Here is a 23002-nt window from a genome sequence, read left to right on the forward strand (position 1 = left end):
TGGCCGTCCAACTTCATTTGCTGTTTAGATTAGATATTTTATGATTTCTATGCTGATCCGGCTATCGAAAATATTCAAAATGATTTTGAAAAGGCCGTTTTATAGAAGAAAGTTCTATTTTGAGATGCTGGGGTTCGAACATAAATCGATAATTAATTGCAATATTTCCGAAAAATGCATCAACAATCAAATATCTTATTTCAAAATACTTCAAAGTTCATGCTATACAATTCCTTGTTTTCGCAGGTAGTAATTATGACCAAATCGGTCCGTTGCGGGCGGAAACGTTGAGGGATGGTTTATTGTATTGGTTATACTGTACCTGTGTTATTCTGTACCTGTCACCTAGTCAAAGTAACAAATATTTTACTGTATACTTCAAAACGTCAATGGTTTTGAATAGGGTTTTTTTTGCTTATCAAGAAATAGTAGTCCCGTAGATCAGTTATGGCACTTTTTTGGTTTCCATGATATTGTTCTGGTTTTTTTTACAGATAAATCCACTTTGTATTTGTCAAGAGAAATGAGATTGCGATAATTAAGTATAAACGTTGACTTCTATTCTATCTGTCTATTATATTCGTCAATGTAAACTGTTCTTTGTTTCAGGCTCAGGTAATTTCTTTTGAAATTAATTCATTTTAATGAAACATCCTCTACACATCCATATAGCTCATGGAAAACTTCGAAAAAACGAATAAAAAAGTTACTTTCTTCCGTCATGAATTTCTTGAAAAGGATTGCTGAAATTTATTAGAGAAAATAACGAAAAATTTTGGTTGCAGTAGCCTTTTTCTTGAGGTTGAAACTGGAATAATAATATTCGCGAGAGTACTGAAGCTGGCATATGGAATAATGAGAAAACAATATAAAAAATTTCGGTGCGTAGCGTAGCGTTAGATCTATGACGCCATTATAACTAGTGAAACTGAAAAGAGCAAATTTTTCCAATTATCTGTAGGATATAAATAGTAGATGAATACCTAACACAATGTTCTTGAATGACAAAAAAGAGCAGGATTGGAAATTATCCTGGTTATAGTGAACCAATGTCTCAATAAATGAGAGGATGAAATAACTCAAAACAAACGAAATTAATGCAGGAACATAATACACATTGATATAAGAGTGGACAAACAAATCAACAGTTGTTGGTTTTCATATATCTGAGTTGATTTCGTTTATTTATCGCCCTTATTCGAAGGCTCACTTATTCGATATCCTCCTACTTAATTTTTACTGATAATTAGTATATCTGGTCATATTTTGAAGTTCTAATTTTTTTTATATCGTACTTGGAACGGGACCTAACGTTGTCTTTTGAGTACACCTAACAATTTTTAATTTTTTTTCAAACCTAATGTTTCATTTAGAATACACTCTATATCATAAATGATTCATTATATCAGACTTGCACTCTGAATTCATACATAACCTATTGCTTGATCGCAGGTCAAGAAGCGTTCAGTGGATTTTTTTTTGCATAGTACTTGAAACAGAACTAACTGTTAACTTTTATGATTCCCTATCAATTTTTATTTGTTTTAAAAATTAATGTTTCATTAAGAATATGCTGTAAATTCAAATATCAGACTTGTACTCCAATATTATGAATTTTCTATTTCTTGATCGCAGGTCAAGGAGCGTTCAGTCTTTTACGCATAGAACTTAAAACAGTACTGTTGTCTTTTCTCTACATCTAACAATCTTCAATTTTTTTCGAAATTAATATTTCATTTTGAATATAGAGCGCGGGCTGGAGTTACAAATCCTACAAAAGTTTTCATGTTATAGGTTTCTCCTTCTTCCTAAAAATCTCAATGTAGTCATTCACATTGAAAAGTTTGATATTAGGATCTTCTTTTCTTCTAATAGATGTCATATTCAGAATCTCCTTCAGAATGAAAGACCTCGTCAAGCGTTTTCTCAGATTTCCGTTCGATACATACTGCTTTTTTTCTCCAACATCGTAATTTATTTTCTTCACGACTTTTTGGCTATGTTCATCTTGATTACCTTCTCTTCTTGCAGCGTGAGTGTCGGATTTTTTCTGCGGAACTTTTCCTCTTTTTCGTTCTCCTACATGTGACTTCAGAAAATTCCTGATTTGAACTGTTCTCCTCAAGTCAATTTGTTTAGACTTCAATTTTTCCAATCCCATTCTCAATATCTTCTTTCTGTCCATCTCGTCTTCCACAATGAAAAAAATATTTAAGTATAAAACGATAAAATTCGATAGTATCAAAGTTAAAAAATGTAAACCACAACACAATATTTGCAGCACGAAGCACATTCACAACTGAATACTTTGTACATCTACTCCGCTGTTATATAGCCCCTCTACCATCCCTCCCTAGCACCCCACCACCCAATTGCCCGTTCCGTCGTCTGATTCGATATTAGATTGCTGTGACTTAAAATTTCTATGGAATCAACGTATTACATTCGTTCAATTTAACTGTCACACGTCGGACTGTTTGTTGATTTATCCTTAACTTCCTATGACCAATTTTAAAGTGTTACTTTTATTAGTTGTATGATAAGCCTTGAGAAAGGAACAAAATAGTTCCAAAACGTTGGCGAATTCATAAGAGATTGTTTTTCAACCTGTCCAAATTCCTGCGATATTTCACCTATTGTGTTCAATCCATTATTTATGATACCTAAAAAGAACATATAAAATATTTTGTTATTTTGTGATACTTGAGCCTAACACTTAAAATACCTGAAATTATAGAGTGTTTTATATAATTATGAGTTTATGAAACATATGCGAATTTAAATGATAATTGTCCAGAGTATTTTTCTTACAGAAAGAATATACTATTATATATTACTGTTCATTTTTTCAAACGTTTCTGATATTATGAAATGATAAAATATCAACAATTGAAAACTATAAGTTATCGATACAGATAATAACTATCTGGATAAGCAAGTATTGAGACGCATTAGTATTTCAATTCTTAAGTTTGTTTCGAATCTCGCTGCTCCAAACAATATTTCAAAATTAATAATTTCTAGAGAATTCTTTTTCATCATTTACATTCACGTTGTAGATGGTATACACGTTTTTTCTGAGGAAATAAAAACTATAGAAAGAATGTCCCTGAATAAATTTAACGACTCTGATGTATATGCAGAAATCCATGTAGGTTCCTATATATAAGTACAGAATCGTTATTTTTTATTTTCACCCTAATTATACGGAGCACTGCTATCTACTTCATGAATTTCATTTTCAATGTCTTAACCGGGAAACCGAAAAATTTGGAGTATATAATAATGAATAGATAAATAAATAAATAAATAAATAATAAAAATGAAATATTCTCATATTATAAGAGCTAAAAACTTGGTTTCTTAAAAAACGGCATGAATTCCCCATCGAGTAACATGTGACTCTGGTGACATGACATTGAATTTTCCAAGATTTCCAGCTTTCAGTATGCTTTAACGATAGAATGGTCCAACATTCAGGAATTGTTGTCGAAGTCATAATGTATTTTAAACAGCATATCCACCAAAAAATTCTTTCGTTTCGTACTTTCATCGAAAAAAATTTGTTTAAATGAAAACCTCTATTTTAGTCGAATTATGATCCATCCTATCCTTATTATGCCCAAAATTGACAAGATATTCCTGGATACGGAATATTCTGCTATAGTTTTTCAAAATGGGGAATTATACGGAAATAACTTGATATTAGTCCGAAAGTCACACTAAAACATTTGTAAGGCCTCACTATCTCCAAAATTTAAGACGAAATTCGGAAATTATATTCACGCCCAGTACGAAAAAAAGATATTAAAAAAAAAACCAATGCAAGTGACATTCAGTAAAGTGAAAATAAAATATTGCCAAAATAATGTCGAAATTAGACATAGTCAAACTTATGCAAGTTTTTGGCCGTCCAACTTCATTTGCTGTTTAGATTAGATATTTTATGATTTCTATGCTGATCCGGCTATCGAAAATATTCAAAATGATTCTGAAAAGGCCGTTTTATAGAAGAAAGTTCTATTTTGAGATGCTGGGGTTCGAACATAAATCGATAATTAATTGCAATATTTCCGAAAAATGCATCAACAATCAAATATCTTATTTCAAAATACTTCAAAGTTCATGCTATACAATTCCTTGTTTTCGCAGGTAGTAATTATGACCAAATCGGTCCGTTGCGGGCGGAAACGTTGAGGGATGGTTCATTGTATTGGTTATACTGTACCTGTGTTAGTCTGTACCTGTCACCTAGTCAAAGTAACAAATATTTTACTGTATACTTCAAAACGTCAATGGTTTTGAATAGGGTTTCTTTTGCTTATCAAGAAATAGTAGTCCCGTAGATCAGTTATGGCACTTTTTTGGTTTCCATGATATTGTTCTGGTTTTTTTTACAGATAAATCCACTTTGTATTTGTCAAGAGAAATGAGATTTCGATAATTAAGTATGAACGTTGACTTCTATTCTATCTGTCTATTATATTCGTCAATGTAAACTGTTCTTTGTTTCAGGCTCAGGTAATTTCTTTTGAAATTAATTCATTTTAATGAAACATCCTCTACACATCCATATAGCTCATGGAAAACTTCGAAAAAACGAATAAAAAAGTTACTTTCTTCCGTCATGAATTTCTTAAAATCGATTGCTGAAATTTATTAGAGAAAATAACGAAAAATTTTGGTTGCAGTAGCCTTTTTCTTGAGGTTAAAACTGGAATAATAATATTCGCGAGAGTACTGAAGCTGGCATATGGAATAATGAGAAAACAATATAAAAAATTTCGGTGCGTAGCGTAGCGTTAGATCTATGACGCTATTATAACTAGTGAAACTGAAAAGAGCAAATTTTTCCAATTATCTGTAGGATATAAATAGTAGATGAATACCTAAAACAATGTTCTTGAATGACAAAAAAGAGCAGGATTGGAAATTATCCTGGTTATAGTGAACCAATGTCTCAATAAATGAGAGGATGAAATAACTCAAAACAAACGAAATTAATTCAGGAACATAATACACATTGATATAAGAGTGGACAAACAAATCAACAGTTGTTGGTTTTCATATATCTGAGTTGATTTCGTTTATTTATCGCCCTTATTCGAAGGCTCACTTATTCGATATCCTCCTACTTAATTTTTACTGATAATTAGTATATCTGGTCATATTTTGAAGTTCTAATTTTTTTTATACCGTACTTGGAACAGGACCTAACGTTGTCTTTTGAGTACACCTAACAATTTTTAATTTTTTTTCAAACCTAATGTTTCATTTAGAATACACTCTATATCATAAATGATTCATTATATCAGACTTGCACTCTGAATTCATACATAACCTATCGCTTGATCGCAGGTCAAGAAGCGTTCAGTGGATTTTTTTTTTGCATAGTACTTGAAACAGTACTAACTGTTAACTTTTATGATTCCCTATCAATTTTTATTTGTTTTAAAAATTAATGTTTCATTAAGAATATGCTGTAAATTCAAATATCAGACTTGCACTCCAATATTATGAATTTTCTATTTCTTGATCGCAGGTCAAGGAGCGTTCAGTCTTTTACGCATAGAACTTAAAACAGTACTGTTGTCTTTTCTCTACATCTAACAATTTTCAATTTTTTTCGAAGTTAATATTTCATTTTGAATATAGAGCGCGGGCTGGAGTTACAAATCCTACAAAAGTTTTCATTTTATAGGTTTCTCCTTCTTCCTAAAAATCTCAATGTAGTCATTCACATTGAAAAGTTTGATATTAGGATCTTCTTTTCTTCTAATAGATGTCATATTCAGAATCTCCTTCAGAATGAAAGACCTCGTCAAGCGTTTTCTCAGATTTCCGTTCGACACATACTGCTTTTTTTCTCCAACATCGGAATTTATTTTCTTCACGACTTTTTGGCTATGTTCATCTTGATTACCTTCTCTTCTTGCAGCGTGAGTGTCGGATTTTTTCTGCGGAACTTTTCCTCTTTTTGGTTCTCCTACATGTGACTTCAGAAAATTCCTGATTTGAACTGTTCTCCTCAAGTCAATTTGTTTAGACTTCAATTTTTCCAATCCCATTCTCAAGATCTTCTTTCTGTCCATCTCGTCTTCCACAATGAAAAAAATATTTAAGTATAAAACGATAAAATTCGATAGTATCAAAGTTAAAAAATGTAAACCACAACACAATATTTGCAGCACAAAGCACATTCACAACTGAATACTTTGTACATCTACTCCGCTGTTATATAACCCCTCTACCATCCCTCCCTAGCACCCCACCACCCAATTGCCCGTTCCGTAGTCTGATTCGATATTAGATTGCTGTGACTTAAAATTTCTATGGAATCAACGTATTACATTCGTTCAATTTAACTGTCACACGTCGGACTGTTTGTTGATTTATCCTTAACTTCCTATGACCAATTTTGAAGTGTTACTTTTATTAGTTGTATGATGAGCCTTGAGTAAGGAACAAAATAGTTCCGAAACGTTGGCGAATTCATAAGAGATTGTTTTTCAACCTGTCCAAATTCCTGCGATATATTACTTATTGTGTTCAATCCATTATTTATGATACCTAAAAAGAACATATAAAATGTTTTGTTATTTTGTGATACTTGAGCCTAACACTAAAAATACCTAAAATTATAGACTGTTTTATATAATTATGAGTTTATGAAACATATGCGAATTTAAATGACAATTGTCCAGAGTATTTTTCTCACAGAAAGAATATACTATATTACTGTTTATTTTTTCAAACGTTTCTGATATTATGAAATGATAAAATATCAACAATTGAAAAGTATAAGTTATCGATACAGATAATAACTATCTGGATAAGCAAGTATTGAAGCGCATTAGTATTTCAATTCTTAAGTTTGTTTCAAATCTCGCTGCTCCAAACAATATTTCAAAATTAATAATTTCTAGAGAATTCCTTTTCATCATTTACATTCACGTTGTAGATGGTATACACGTTTTTCCTGAGGAAATAAAAACTATAGAAAGAATGTCCCTGAATAGATTTAACGACTCTGATGTATATGCAGAAATCCATGTAGGTTCCTATATATAAGTACAGAATCGTTATTTTTTATTTTCACCCTAATTATACGGAGCACTACTACCTACTTCATGAATTTCATTTTCAATGTCTTAACCGGGAAACCGAAAAATTTTGAGTATATAATAATGAATAAATAAATAAATAAATAAATAAATAAATCAATAATTAAAATGAAATATTCTCATATTATAAGAGCTTAAAACTTGGTTTCTTAAAAAACGGCATGGATTCCCCATCGAGTAACATGTGACTCTGGTGACATGACATTGAATTTTCCAAGATTTCCAGCTTTCAGTATGCTTTAACGATAGAATGGTGCAACATTCAGGAATTGTTGTCGAAGTCATAATGTATTTTAAACAGCATATCCACCAAAAAATTCTTTCGTTTCGTACTTTCATCGAAAAAAATTTGTTTAAATGAAAACCTCTATTTTAGTCGAATTATGATCCATCCTATCCTTATTATGCCCAAAATTGACAAGGTATTCCTGGATACGGAATATTCTGCTATAGTTTTTCAAAATGGGGAATTATACGGAAATAACTTGATATTAGTCCGAAAGTCACACTAAAACATTTGTAAGGCCTCACTATCTCCAAAATTTAAGACGGAAATCGGAAATTATATTCACGCCCAGTACGAAAAAAAGATATTAAAAAAAATAACCAATGCAAGTGACATTCAGTGAAGTGAAAATAAAATATCGCCAAAATAATGTCGAAATTAGACATAGTCATACTTATGCAAGTTTTTGGCCGTCCAACTTCATTTGCTGTTTAGATTAGATATTTTATGATTTCTATGCTGATCCGGCTATCGAAAATATTCAAAATGATTTTGAAAAGGCCGTTTTATAGAAAAAAGTTCTATTTTGAGATGCTGGGGTTCGAACATAAATCGATAATTAATTGCAATATTTCCGAAAAATGCATCAACAATCAAATATCTTATTTCAAAATACTTCAAAGTTCCTGCTATACAATTCCTTGTTTTCGCAGGTAGTAATTATGACCAAATCGGTCCGTTGCGGGCGGAAACGTTGAGGGATGGTTTATTGTATTGGTTATACTGTACCTGTGTTATTCTGTACCTGTCACCTAGTCAAAGTAACAAATATTTTACTGTATACTTCAATACGTCAATGGTTTTGAATAAGGTTTTTTTTTGCTTATCAAGAAATAGTAGTCCCGTAGATCAGTTATGGCACTTTTTTGGTTTCCATGATATTGTTCTGTTTTTTTCTACAGATAAATCCCCTTTGTATTTGTCAAGAGAAATGAGATTTCGATAATTAAGTATGAACGTTGACTTCTTTTCTATCTGTCTATTATATTCGTCAATGTAAACTGTTCTTTGTTTCAGGCTCAGGTAATTTCTTTTGAAATTAATTCATTTCAATGAAACATCCTCTACACATCCATATAGCTCATAGAAAACTTCGAAAAACCGAATAAAAAAGTTACTTTCTTCCGTCATGAATTTCTTAAAATGGATTGCTGAAATTCATTAGAGAAAATAATGAAAAATTTTGGTTGCAGTAGCCTTTTTCTTGAGGTTGAAACTGGAATAATAATATTCGCGAGAGAACTGAAGCTGGCATATGGAATAATGAGAAAACAATATAAAAAATTACGGTGCGTAGCGTAGCGTTAGATCTATGACGCCATTATAACTAGTGAAACTGAAAAGAGCAAATTTTTCCAATTATCTGTAGGATATAAATAGTAGATGAATCCCTAGAACAATGTTCTTGAATGACAAAAAAAAGCAGGATTGGAAATTATCCTGGTTATAGTGAACCAATGTCTCAATAAATGAGAGGATGAAATAACTCAAAACAAACGAAATTAATTCAGGAACATAATACACATTGATATAAAAGTGGACAAACAAATCAACAGTTGTTGGTTTTCATATATCTGAGTTGATTTCGTTTATTTATCGCCCTTATTCGAAGGCTCACTTATTTGATATCCTCCTACTTAATTTTTGCTGATAATTAGTATATATGGTCATATTTTGAAGTTTAAATTTTTTTATACCGTACTTGGAACGGGACCTAACGTTGTCTTTTGAGTACACCTTACAATTTTTAATTTTTTTTTCAAACCTAATGTTTCATTTAGAATACACTCTATATCATAAATGATTCATTATATCAGACTTGCACTCTGAATTCATACATAACCTATTGCTTGATTGCAGGTCAAGAAGCGTTCAGTGGATTGTTTTTGCATAGTACTTGAAACAGTACTAACTGTTAACTTTTATGATCCCCTCTCAATTTTTATTTGTTTTCAAAATTAATGTTTCATTAAGAATATGCTGTAAATTCAAATATCAGACTTGCACTCCAATATTATGAATTTTCTATTTCTTGATCGCAGGACAAGGAGCGTTCAGTCTTTTACGCATAGTACTTAAAACAGTACTGTTGTCTTTTCTCTACATCTAACAATTTTCAATTTTTTTCGAAGTTAATATTTCATTTTGAATATAGAGCGCGGGCTGGAGTTACAAATCCTACAAAAGTTTTCATTTTATAGGTTTCTTCTTCTTCCTAAAAATCTCAATGTAGTCATTCACATTGAAAAGTTTGATATTAGGATCTTCTTTTCTTCTAATAGATGTCATATTCAGAATCTCCTTCAGAATGAAAGACCTCGTCAAGCGTTTTCTCAGATTTCCCTTCGACACATACTGCTTTTTTTTCTCCAACATCGGAATTTATTTTCTTCACGACTTTTTGGCTATGTTCATCTTGATTACCTTCTCTTCTTGCAGCGTGAGTGTCGGATTTTTTCTGCGGAACTTTTCCTCTTTTTCGTTCTCCTACATGTGACTTCAGAAAATTCCTGATTTGAACTGATCTCCTCGAGTCGATTTGTTTAGACTTCAATTTTTCCAATCCCATTCTCAAGATCTTCTTTCTGTCCATCTCGTCTTCCACAATGAAAAAAATATTTAAGTATGAAACGATAAAATTCGATAGTATCAAAGTTAAAAAATGTAAACCACAACACAATATTTGCAGCACGAAGCACATTCACAACTGAATACTTTGTACATCTACTCCGCTGTTATATAGCCCATCTACCATCCCTCCCTAGCACCCCAACACCCAATTGCCCGTTCCGTCGTCTGATTCGATATTAGATTGCTGTGACTTAAAATTTCTATGGAATCAACGTATTACATTCGTTCAATTTAACTGTCACACGTCGGACTGTTTGTTGATTTATCCTTAACTTCCTATGACCAATTTTAAAGTGTTACTTTTATTAGTTGTATGATGAGCCTTGAGTAAGGAACAAAATAGTTCCGAAACGTTGGCGAATTCATAAAAGATTGTTTTTCAACCTGTCCAAATTCCTGCGATATATTACTTATTGTGTTCAATCCATTATTTATGATACCTAAAAAGAACATATAAAATGTTTTGTTATTTTGTGATACTTGAGCCTAACACTAAAAATACCTAAAATTATAGAGTGTTTTATATAATTATGAGTTTATGAAACATATGCGAATTTAAATGATAATTGTCCAGAGTATTTTTCTTACAGAAAGAATATACTATATTACTGTTTATTTTTTCAAACGTTTCTGATATTATGAAATGATAAAATATCAACAATTGAAAAGTATAAGTTATCGATACAGATAATAACTATCTGGATAAGCAAGTATTGAAGCGCATTAGTATTTCAATTCTTAAGTTTGTTTCAAATCTCGCTGCTCCAAACAATATTTCAAAATTAATAATTTCTAGAGAATTCTTTTTCATCATTTACATTCACGTTGTAGATGGTATACACGTTTTTCCTGATTAAATAAAAACTATAGAAAGAATGTCCCTGAATAGATTTAACGACTCTGATGTATATGCAGAAATCCATGTAGGTTCCTATATATAAGTACAGAATCGTTATTTTTTATTTTCACCCTAATTATACGGAGCACTACTATCTACTTCATGAATTTCATTTTCAATGTCTTAACCGGGAAACCGAAAAATTTTGAGTATATAATAATGAATAAATAAATAAATAAATAAATAAATAAATAATTAAAATGAAATATTCTCATATTATAAGAGCTAAAAACTTGGTTTCTTAAAAAACGGCATGGATTCCCCATCGAGTAACATGTGACTCTGGTGACATGACATTGAATTTTCCAAGATTTTGTAACGTACTTTTCACTTTGATGAATTTTCTTTTAAAGAATAAATGAAAATTATAATAGTTACACTGCGAACGGCAGCTGTTCGCCGGAGAACATTGATGGGTGTGAGGTTCTTTTCTTCAACAAATTTTGGGAGGGCGCCAATTAGTTTTAGTTCCGTTTAAAAGATTGAATTCATGGCAAACTAATAAAACCACAAATCACAAATAAGAAGATGTTAAAGGTGAATGATGAAGAAAATATTCATAATTAAAATCCAGGTACTTATTTATTTTCCTGATGTTCAGAACAGTATCGGCACTCACTGAGTTCTTACTTAAGGGTTGGTGGAGATGTCAACTTGGGGATGGTGATGGCTTCGGTTTTCACAGCAATTGTTGATTCCAATATTTGGCGAGACGGCAGTACGGCAGCGAAATCGAGAATTTTTTCTTGGATGAACAAAATTACACCCAGTGAAAGAACCCTGATGAACGATTCAAAAGAATTCAGTAAAAATACAACAAATGATCGTTAAACTCACCTTTTAAAAAGGGTTCTTAAAGCACGAAATCTAATTTTTAATCGATATGTGACTAATCAGTAAGATCACTAGTTTTTATTCGGAAACAAATCCTCTTTCGAGATTATGATCGTGGACGTTAGTCTTCATATAACATCTGACTGAATTCTTCAAGAAATCCGTACGATTCGCGATAAGTTTTTTATGCAATCTCGAATACACATGCCATCTCCAAACAAACATCTCCCTAATATTATATCACACATAGGAAACTATATTACCAGTTTATGGATTACAAATGATTTGCGTTTCCTTGTACAGATGGTAGAATATACTAAACACAATGCTGGAGGAATTAATTCATCAAATTCATTCTTTCAATACCTGATTATAATTTTGTAATGCTTCACCACCCCTCTCCGAACCAAAAAAAAAAAATTGTCTTTGAAATGAAATTTTTTTGTTTGACTAATTATCGACAAGAATGATTCGTCTATGATGAATATTTTAGAGAAACGTACTTTAAAATATGTACTCAACCAACTAGACTACTTATAATCTAAACGATAATATTGACAACTAACCTAAATAATCCTAACGCCTTATTATCACTATCAGTCTAACTAGTTTGTTTGACTCTATTCCTACTCTAACTAACCTACGGTAACCTATTCTACCTAAATCTATTTTGACTATCCTAACTCAACCTATTCTAAGCTATTTTTGTCCTATTCTTACCTATTTTTGTCGTATTTTAACCTATTTCTGCCCTATTCTAACCTGTTTTTGTCCTATTCTAACCTATTTCTGTCCTAGTCTAACCTATTTTTGTCCTATTCTAACCTATTTCTATTCAAGCTAGCCTATATCTTATCCTATCATAACCTATTCGCTTAACCTACAGCTAAACCTACCTAAGATGTTGGGGGAGTTAATAGACAAATCCTGATCGCGATCAGTTGTCATCCTTTTACGATGAGGGAGGGTATTTTGCATAATAAACGAAAAACAAAATGCAAACGATAGTTCAAATTCAATAAATTCAAAAAAAATCACGAAACGGAAACATCGGAATTAGAACCGAAATAAGGTTTCATGTCTTTAATATGCCATTTACCATCATGCAACCCATTTAAATCTTCCAAATAATAACACAAACTCGAAGCTTTCTTATGTACTCTACGCAACACATATTTGGATGCTAACTTCGACGAAAATTTCTTTGTAGCGTCCGATAAAACTTTGTTTCGACGCCAAACCTTCTCTCCTACATTGAAAGAATATTGTTTTCGACGCAAATTATAAATCCGGGCGTTTCTATCATAAGCTTTATGAAGTCTTTTTTTGATATCATGGAAAATGCTAGCTAACGGTTCAATATTTTCAGCATAAATATCCCTATTTTCAGGTAGCAATTGAATACCGTCAGTAGACTTTATTTGTCCATAATAATCGCCACTGGTAGGAACGTTTCGTCCGAAATTCAAATAAGCCGGGGTATACCCTGTCACTTCATGTTTGGCGGTGTTTAAAGCAAATGCAATTTTTTGAATATCTTTGTCCCAGTCGCAATGATTTAAGCCTTCGATGTAACAGCGAATAGTTGTCCCTACTGTTTGATTCGTTCTTTCCACGAAATCGCATTGAGGTGAATAAACGGCGGTATACCAAATCTTCTGGACTTTATAAGATTCAGCCAATTTCTTCATAGTGCGGCCGGCAAATTGAGCACCGTTATCCGAAATAATGAATTGTGGAATTCCAAACTTCAGAAACACGTCGGATTCTAAAAATTTAACTATATTCTCAGCTGTCGCTTTTCGCATAGGATGCAGTACAACATATTTAGTGAACCAATCCGCTATAACCAGCAAGAATGTATTGCCCCGTTTAGATCTGGGAAATGGACCCATTAAATCCAAAGCAATGACTTGCCATGGAAAATTTACATTTTTCTCCTTTTCCATCAATCCTAGTCCGGGTTTGTTATAAACTTTTTGAGCTCCACAAATTTTACACTGACGAGTGAACTTAAGGATATCGAACCTCATTTTAGGCCAATAATAAAGTTCACTGATTCTGGCGAACGTTTTATAAAAACCTAGGTGTCCGCAGGTTGGAGGATCGTGAAATGTTCTTATTATTTCACTGCGCTTGTTATTTGGTATGACGGTTTTCCACTCGGAAATATTTGACTGAACCGGAACATTAGATGGAACAAGTTTATAAAGAATGTCATCTTCAACCTTCCACTGTGGATATTTCTGAGGTTCATTTTTGATTTTCAGACGCATATTACGATACCAATTATCCAAGTTTTCTTCACTAATTGATATAAGACATACTTCACTGGACTCATGAATACGACTAATGGTGAAAGGACGATCGAAATCAGGGGAGGTTAGTATGGGCGAAGCTACCAAAGCTTCTTTTATCTTAAGAAATGCCTCCTCGGCTTGAGGGGTCCATTCGATAGCTTGACGTTTTCTTTTACCCTTTATCAAATCGTTAATTGGAGATATTAAGGTGGAAAAATCTCTAATGAAACTTCGGTACCAAGAACACATTCCGATGAATCTTTTGATTTGCGTAGTGGTATTCGGGCGAGGAAAATTTACCATACACGAAATTTTATCAGGATCAGTTTTCAGACCATGACCGTCAACAACATATCTTAAGTACTTTATAGAATTTCGAAAGAAATGACATTTATCCAAGTTTACTGTCAAATTCGCTTGCTTGAGACGATTAAGAACTTCACTCAGGAGTTCAACATGTTCTTCAAAAGTGGCCGATATGATGATTATATCGTCTATATAAACAAAAATTTTATTTTCAACCTTAGGACCGAAAAGTTTATCGACAAGTCGCTGTTGTGCTTGTGCGCTGTTTCTCAAACCAAAAGGTACTACAGTGAATTGAAACAAGCCTCTTCCAGGAACACTGAAAGCGGTTTTTTCTCTAGATTCCGGATCTAAAGGAATTTGCCAAAAAGACTTTCTTAAATCTATGCTTGAAATGAACTTTGCTCCAGTAAGGCCGTTGAGAATACGATCTATACGAGGAAGTGGATAAGAATCGTGTTTGGTGAGCTCATTAAGCTTGCGACCGTCGAAACAAAATCTATATTCGTTATTCTTCTTTTTGACTAATAGCACCGGACTACACCATGGTGAATTTGAAGGTTCAACAACGCCTAACTTCAACATTTCGTCCATTTCGTCATTCAATATCTTCATCATTCATTCATTCATTGCTGTATCCCGTTACCGGGAATAAATCTACAAAAAGAAGAAGGAAAAAAAAAATCGAACAGACTTGTAACTTCTTAGTGCTAGTTGCGACTGTGTGCCCTCCTGTGACTAAAGAGACCCAACCGTGACCTGCAGATCCTTCCACACTCAGGGCATGGATAGTCTCCAACCAGATCTGGCCGCCGCTGTATCCTTCTCGATTTTCCATTATAACTGTGACCTGTCTAACGCTAGTTGTTCCCAGTTATGATTAGCATTAACTGATTTTAGGGATTGATGTAGTGTATCCTTAAACCGCTTATACTGGCCTCCTGGTTTCCGGGCTCCCTCAGTGAGTTCGCCGTATATAGCTATTTTGGGGAGTCTTGTGTCTTGCATCCTCAGAATGTGGCCGCTCCATCTGAGTCGGGCCCTCGTTACTTGAGTCTCAATTGTTGTACAACTCGCGCGCTGCAAGACTTCTGCATTCGAAACTTTGTGGAACCATCTGATGTGCATTATCTGTCTTAGATGACGTTGCTGCGTCTGTTCAAGCTGTTTAATATGTCGCCTGTAGGGAGTCCAGCTTTCGCTTCCGTAAAGAAGCGTTGGGAGGACCACTGCTCTGTAAACAGCTGTCTTGGTCTTCAGATTGAGGTCGTGATTTTGGAACACTCTGTCCTTCAGCTTCCAGAATGCCAGTGATGCCGAATTGATACGGCTGTGCACCTCCGTGTCAAGGTTAGCCCTAGCATTTATGAAGCTTCCCAAGTATTTGAACTGCTCGACCTGTTCTAGAGTTTCATTGTCCAGGCTGATATCTGTTTGAAGGCTTTCTGGCGGACTTACCAGGATTTTGGTCTTGTCAATATTGAGTCTAAGGCCTAAAGCTTCGTATATATGTTTATAGGTGTCCATCATTATCTGTAGATCCTCTGAGCTGCTAGCGATGAGTGAACAGTCGTCTGCATATTGAAGTTCCGTGATAAACTTGGTACGGGTTTTTGCTCTGAGGCGCTTCAGGTTAAACAGGCCTCCATCAAATCTTAATCTTATCCCAACACCTCTTACGGGCATGCTCATGTCAGCAATTATCGATACAGCTATGGCGAAAATCATCATATATGGAGACAAAGGATATTGTTTCAATCGAAAGGGCTTTGCTTCCCCAGTGTCTATAATTAACTGAACTTCGTTCGTTCTACCTAAACGATCTTTACCGCTTATATCTTCGAAAGCTAATATCAGGTCATCAGCGATAGCTTGTTGTTCGGAATTCACACTGTCTACAGTGCAAGTTTCTACTTTGAAATCGTACAAACTCGAACTATTCAACGAGATATTGTTTTGTTGAATGTCCCATCTACCTTTAAGATAATCTATCTTGATAGCAAATTTGCGACAGAAATCGCTTCCAAAAATGAAATCATGACTGAGACTGGGAACTACTAAAGCTTCTATAATATGACATTGACTATTAATCACAACAGGCAAATGAACTAAACCTATAACTTCCTGGCTTTTATCATCAGCGGTGAACACACAATTTTTTCGACATGAAAATACTCTCAAATTCAGAAGATTCAACAATTCAGTGCCACCCTTACCGATAATTGTTACGTTAGAACCTGAATCTAACAAGCCAACAACCGAAGAATCCAAAATTTTCACCTGAATTAAAGGTCTATTATCAAATTCTTGTTCACTGAAGAGTGGTGAAATTTGATCGCCAACCGCTGGTGAATTATAAAAGTCTCGTACTTTAATCTTCCAATTTTCCCAATCAACTTCATCGAAACGATTTGAACGCGATCTACTGGCCCCAAGAGAACCATTGCGGGATGAGCTATGGGCCTTGAAAGACATCCCATCATTTAGTTTTTTGAGCAATTTTTACAGGTGCGAACAGTTACATTAGGTGAGCCGCATTGATAGCAAAATTTTGATCTTTTGAATTTACAATCACTATAATAGTGACCTCTTTTATGACAGTTCCAACATTCGATATCATTTCTATTTTTCGCGCACAATAAAAAAAATAAAAAATAAATTTTTCGTTCACAATAGTGAACACCATGAGAAGAATAAGGACATATGGAGGAAACTTGGCATGAATTCATTTTATAATTTCTTTGTTGACTAGCGTCGTTCTTGCTAAAAACAGTTTTGCGCTTCATACTTTCGTTTCCATGATATTCTTCAACTGATTCAATTTTTAAAAAGTCATCATCCTCCAGACGTTTTATCAATTTATAAAGATCAGAAAGAGTATTTGTCTCTACAGTTGCAATGGCCCTTTTGTATGTAGGTTTTTACGCATATATTTCAGTTTGGTAGTTTCGACAGCAGGACGTGTCAAACGGTTGAATAACTCATTAATTTTTGCGAAATATATTGTAACGCTTTCATTTTGTAATTGACTTCGGTTTCTTATTGTTTCCCATAAATCATCGTCATGAAATGGTGATTGAAAATCTCTCTTAAGCAAATCGACAAGTGAATCCCAATCTTTAACCTCTGAAACCACTTGACGGAACCAACACAAAACATCATCCACGAACAAATCTCTAGCTGAATCAAACAATTCAGATTTGGTTACATGGCGGGCTTTTCTTAATTCTTCTACATTCTCTAGAAAAATAGTTAATTTGTCTCTATCACCATTAAATGTTTCTCCCCACTTATATACAGGTATAGACTTGACATTCGAAGAGGACGGAATATTCTGAAGAGTATAATTGTTCATGGGGTAACTAGAAGTATCATTAACCGGTGGTAAATTTTCACTAGTGTTTGATGACACTTTATCGTGAATATCAGCTTCAAGAGCTAGGCATGTCGCATACGATTCGTTTTTAAATTCTCTACGCGAAGCAACATCTTTATCGTCATTATCTAAAGGTAAACGATTAATTCGATCTGTGACGTGTGTAAGACGAGATTTTACTCTTTTGAAAACAGAATCATTACTTGTTCCTTCAAAATCGACAATCAGTGATGTAATCGATTCAAGAGTGGTATTAATTTCTTGAACTTCAACTTCAAATTCAAAATTAGGGTCTATTAATTCCAAAATTTCTCCAGCATTCTGTCTAGCTAACAAACGTTTCAAAATTTTTCTTTTATCATCTTGAGATCTATTTGAAGTGACTCCTCTGATTCGAAGCTCATAATTGAGTTCGCTTAGCAAAAGATGAGTTGGATTCATGATAGATATAAAAATACGAAATATTGCAGTGCAAAAAAAAAATAATCAATTCAGCTAATTTATGGCAAATACAGAATACTTATTGAAGTTATATGTCTAGTCAGCAGTAATAAAATATCGAAATCCACAATGAATAATAAAAGTTCAAAATTGTTCAATAATCAGTAGTAAACACATTCAGATGTATCAAAAAAATCTTGTAAATATTCCAAAAAAATATGAAACAACATATGAGTTCAGTAATATTGATAACAATATAAATCAGGCAATCTGGCCCCACGTTGGGCGCCAAATTTGTGTAAAGTACTTTTCACTTTGACGAATTTTCTTTTAAAGAATAAATGAAAATTATAATAGTTACACTGCGAACGGCAGCTGTTCGCCGGAGAACATTGATGGGTGTGAGGTTCTTATCTTCAACAAATTTTGGGAGGGCGCCAATTAGTTTTAGTTCCGTTTAAAAGATTGAATTCATGGCAAACTAATAAAACCACAAATGACAAATAAGAAGATGTTAAAGGTGAATGATGAAGAAAATATTCATAATTAAAATCCAGGTACTTATTTATTTTCCTGATGTTCAGAACAGTATCGGCACTCACTGAGTTCTTACTTAAGGGTTGGTGGAGATGTCAACTTGGGGATGGTGATGGCTTCGGTTTTCACAGCAATTGTTGATTCCAATATTTGGCGAGACGGCAGTACGGCAGCGAAATCGAGAATTTTTTCTTGGATGAACAAAATTACACCCAGTGAAAGAACCCTGATGAACGATTCAAAAGAATTCAGTAAAAATACAACAAATGATCGTTAAACTCACCTTTTAAAAAGGGTTCTTAAAGCACGAAATCTAATTTTTAATCGATATGTGACTAATCAGTAAGATCACTAGTTTTTATTCGGAAACAAATCCTCTTTCGAGATTATGATCGTGGACGTTAGTCTTCATATAGCATCTGACTGAATTCTTCAAGAAATCCGTACGCTTCGCGATAAGTTTTTTATGCAATCTCGAATACACATGCCATCTCCAAACAAACATCTCCCCAATATTAAATCACACATAGGAAACTATAATACCAGTTTATGGATTACAAATGATTTGCGTTTCCTTGTACAGATGGTAGAATATACTAAACACAATGCTGGAGGAATTAATTCATCAAATTCATTCTTTCAATACCTGATTATAATTTTGTAATGCTACAATTTCCAGCTTTCAGTATGCTTTAACGATAGAATGGTGCAATATTCAGGAATTGTTGTCGAAGTCATAATGTATTTTTAACAGCATATCCACCAAAAAATTCTTTCGTTTCGTACTTTCATCGAAAAAAATTTGTTTAAATGAAAACCTCTATTTTAGTCGAATTATGATCCATCCTATTCTTACTTTGCCCAAAATTGACAAGGTATTCCTGGATACGGAATATTCTGCTATCGTTTTTCAAAATGGGGAATTATACGGAAATAACTTGATATTAGTCCGAAAGTCACACTAAAACATTTGTAAGGCCTCACTACAGTGACGGCTTTTGCCCATAAGGTGTGGGTCGGCCCGACCCAGGATATACAGGGAATATCCTGGAAATTTTTTCAACCAATAACTGGAAATGAAAACGCGGAATATTCAATTTTATGTCCCAAAAATAAGTGCAATCAGAACTCAATTGACATGTTTTTCAGCATCTTAATGTTAAGTTATTGGTTGAGAAACTATTAATAGATAGAAGAAGAAGTTAATTGAAAAGCAATTGGTGGGTTTCAGCGTCTTCACTTTGAGTGGTTGATCAATATTGAAGAAACATTAATTTTATTCCAGACTTATGTCCCACCCTGCAGATATAATCTGATTTCCTTTATACAACCGCAGTGTATAAAAGTTTAGACTTGTTTTTGGAGAAAGAATGTACTACACTTCTTTGTTTTTGCCAAGCTTTTCAATAATAGTTTTATTCTTCTTCGGGGTCTTTCTGTGAATACCGATAACAAATTCGTTACAACACAAAACTTCAACGTCAATACGAATCAAAATTTTAACACATCTTCAATTATGATTTTGAGTGATAATGTAATAAATTTTTCTTTCTCTATTTCACCATTCCTCCTTCTACTATCACATGATCTTGTGACAGGGTGCAAAGTTTGTTTCGATTTGCTACCACTCCAATTATTCAACAATCCAAGAAATTTAGATTCCACTCAGATTATCAAAATTTACGAAATGAATCGAAGAAAACTGATAAACACGTACGTGTACCCCTTTCTCTTATTCTACGACACTGACCTAATTCAATTCAATATGGGAACAGCGATGCGGATGCCATTCTTATATCCCCACTCCGAGGCTCGGCCGGCCGATCTACGCGTATTCAATTCAAGAAGCTTCGAAATCACCGTGCCCTTATAAATTCACTAGGAATTACAAATTTTTATGGTCAAAAAATCACTAAAGTATTTTAATTCCGTTCGAATACCCTTTTTCAAAAATCAACTATTCATTTAATAAACAAAAAATCTAACTCTCACTATAATTAGGGATATATTTTCATTGACTAAACTACTCTTAAACGGTACGAATACGCTCTTTTCTAAAATAGACATAATATTTAATGATTAACTATTCATTTGATGATATAATATCTTGCAATAGAGTCAATAGAAAATGAGGAAATCTAGAAATATGAAAACTAAACGCCCAAACCATAGCAATGTAGGCCCAACTCGTGCTGGCCGACCGTGTATGTATCTAGCAGCGACGTAATACGATGTTCAACTTGGTGATAACTGCGTGCGACGTAGGTGCTGTACGGTACCATAACTTGAAGCGTTTCGCTAGGCTCCTGCGGCTGGCCGACCTAGCGTGTTTAGCTTAAGGACAGAGAACTTCGAAATAAAGTAATTCAGGGCGACTGGGGCGTCATGTTGATCGAATCAAGTTGTAGTACGTTATACTAGGGAACTAATCGAGATTTGAATATCGAAATTGATCATTTGGAATAAGTTGCGAAGAATAAAATAATTTTGATTATATTCTATTTCTCGATTATTTTTGGGTCGGCCCGGCCGACCCTGCATACCCTGACGAGCCGTCATTGCCTCACTATCTCCAAAATTTAAGACGAAAATCGGAAATTATATTCACGCCCAGTACGAAAAGAAGATATTGAAAAAAATTACCAATGCAAGTGATATTCAGTAAAGTGAAAATAAAATATCGCCAAAATAATGTCGAAATTAGACATAGACAAACTTATGCAAGTTTTTGGCCGTCCAACTTCATTTGCTGTTTAGATTAGATATTTTATGATTTCTATGCTGATCCGGCTATCGAAAATATTCAAAATGATTTTGAAAAGGCCGTTTTATAGAAAAAAGTTCTATTTTGAGATGCTGGGGTTCGAACATAAATCGATAATTAATTGCAATATTTCCAAAAAATGCACTCTGATCATTATTAACATAATTTTTACAATTTTTAGGGAGTGCAAATTTAACTGCTACTGGTTTATGATCCGTGATCAAATGATCAACCACCATGGGACAGACAGTGTCTAACTGTAGAGAACCCCTCAACATTATGTGATCATAACAAGCCTTCTCTCTAGTTGGTGAGTTTATAATTGATAAATATCCATATTCACTTAGTGTGTTTAAATATTCCTCTCTAATATTTGAATCAGTCAGTAAATCTATATTTAAGTCACCAATTATTAATGATACTCTATTATTTGGCTTATTTATATTCAAAAACTTTTCTAGATCCTCGGAAGGACATAGAGATGGAGAGCGGTATACAGCGAGTATGTTTATACCCACAGAGTGAAGCCCCAGGCGCAAAAGAATGGCATTTATCGGACCAATTTTGACTTACTCATATTCTAAATCTATACCATCTTTCACATATACTATTATAGTATGCCATCATTTTTGTTAAGATCCCCCATATTATAAACTGATGTGCAACCTTGTAAATTAAATAGATTCTTATCATAAATTTTAAAAGTTTCTGTTAATATCAAACAATCCAACTTCCCCAAACACCCATCAATGAAAACCCTGAATTCATCAATATTCTTACTCACACTTCTAATATTATTATGTAACAATGTGAAACAATTTAAACTATCATTACTCACAGACTCACAAAATTCCTTGGAAAATACAATCTTATCTTTTATTCTAGGCACCTTGAAATTGTTTATGTAACTTTCCATAACTAAAAAAAAAAGCTGTAAATCAAACCATTAACTACATTTAAAATGTTATTGATCTAGGTGTTCTAGATCCTTTTCCGATCTAATATGAAGTGGTCTTGCTGCTTCGGTTTTCCTGATGAATATTTTCCCGTCTTTCACCCATACATAAGCATATTGATGTTCCTTCTTGAAATTCCTGGCCTTGGCATATAGTTCTTGTTTATCTTCTTCTTCTTCTTAGTCAGCCTTCCGTTATCCACTGCTGGACATAGGCCTCCCTCATGCTTCTACATACTGATCTGTCCTGCGCTATCTGAAACCACCTCCTACCCGCATATTGCTTGATGTCATCTAGCCATCTTCTCTGTGGTCTTCCTAAGCTACGCTTTGTCAATCTTGGTCTCCAGTGTACGAGCTTGTATGTCCATCTCGACTGATCTTGTCGTGCGACATGACCCACCCATTGCCACTTCAAGTCTGCAATACGGGCTATAATATCTACGACCTTAGTTCTTCGTCGGATTTCTTCATTTCTTATTCTGTCCCTTAGACTAATGTTGAGCATTGTTCTTTCCATGGCTCGTTGCATTACCCTCAGTTGATTAGT

General features: G+C 33.7%; 2 long non-coding RNA genes across 2 annotated transcripts; both read right to left on the reverse strand.

Moving 5' to 3' along the window:
• Positions 1 to 11685: 11685 nt before the first annotated feature.
• LOC123320797 lies at positions 11686 to 11897 on the reverse strand. Its single transcript, XR_006538801.1, has 2 exons — positions 11777 to 11897; positions 11686 to 11719 (listed from the first exon to the last, which is right to left on the reverse strand). It is a non-coding gene; the product is annotated as an uncharacterized LOC123320797 (long non-coding RNA).
• A 7028-nt stretch (positions 11898 to 18925) lies between these two features.
• On the reverse strand, positions 18926 to 19398 carry LOC123320758. The gene is made up of 2 exons (XR_006538793.1): positions 19017 to 19398; positions 18926 to 18959 (listed from the first exon to the last, which is right to left on the reverse strand). It is a non-coding gene; the product is annotated as an uncharacterized LOC123320758 (long non-coding RNA).
• Positions 19399 to 23002: the final 3604 nt, after the last annotated feature.

This window comes from Coccinella septempunctata, chromosome 9 (assembly GCF_907165205.1).
Source record: "Coccinella septempunctata chromosome 9, icCocSept1.1, whole genome shotgun sequence".
In the NCBI taxonomy this organism is placed as follows: domain Eukaryota; kingdom Metazoa; phylum Arthropoda; class Insecta; order Coleoptera; family Coccinellidae; genus Coccinella; species Coccinella septempunctata.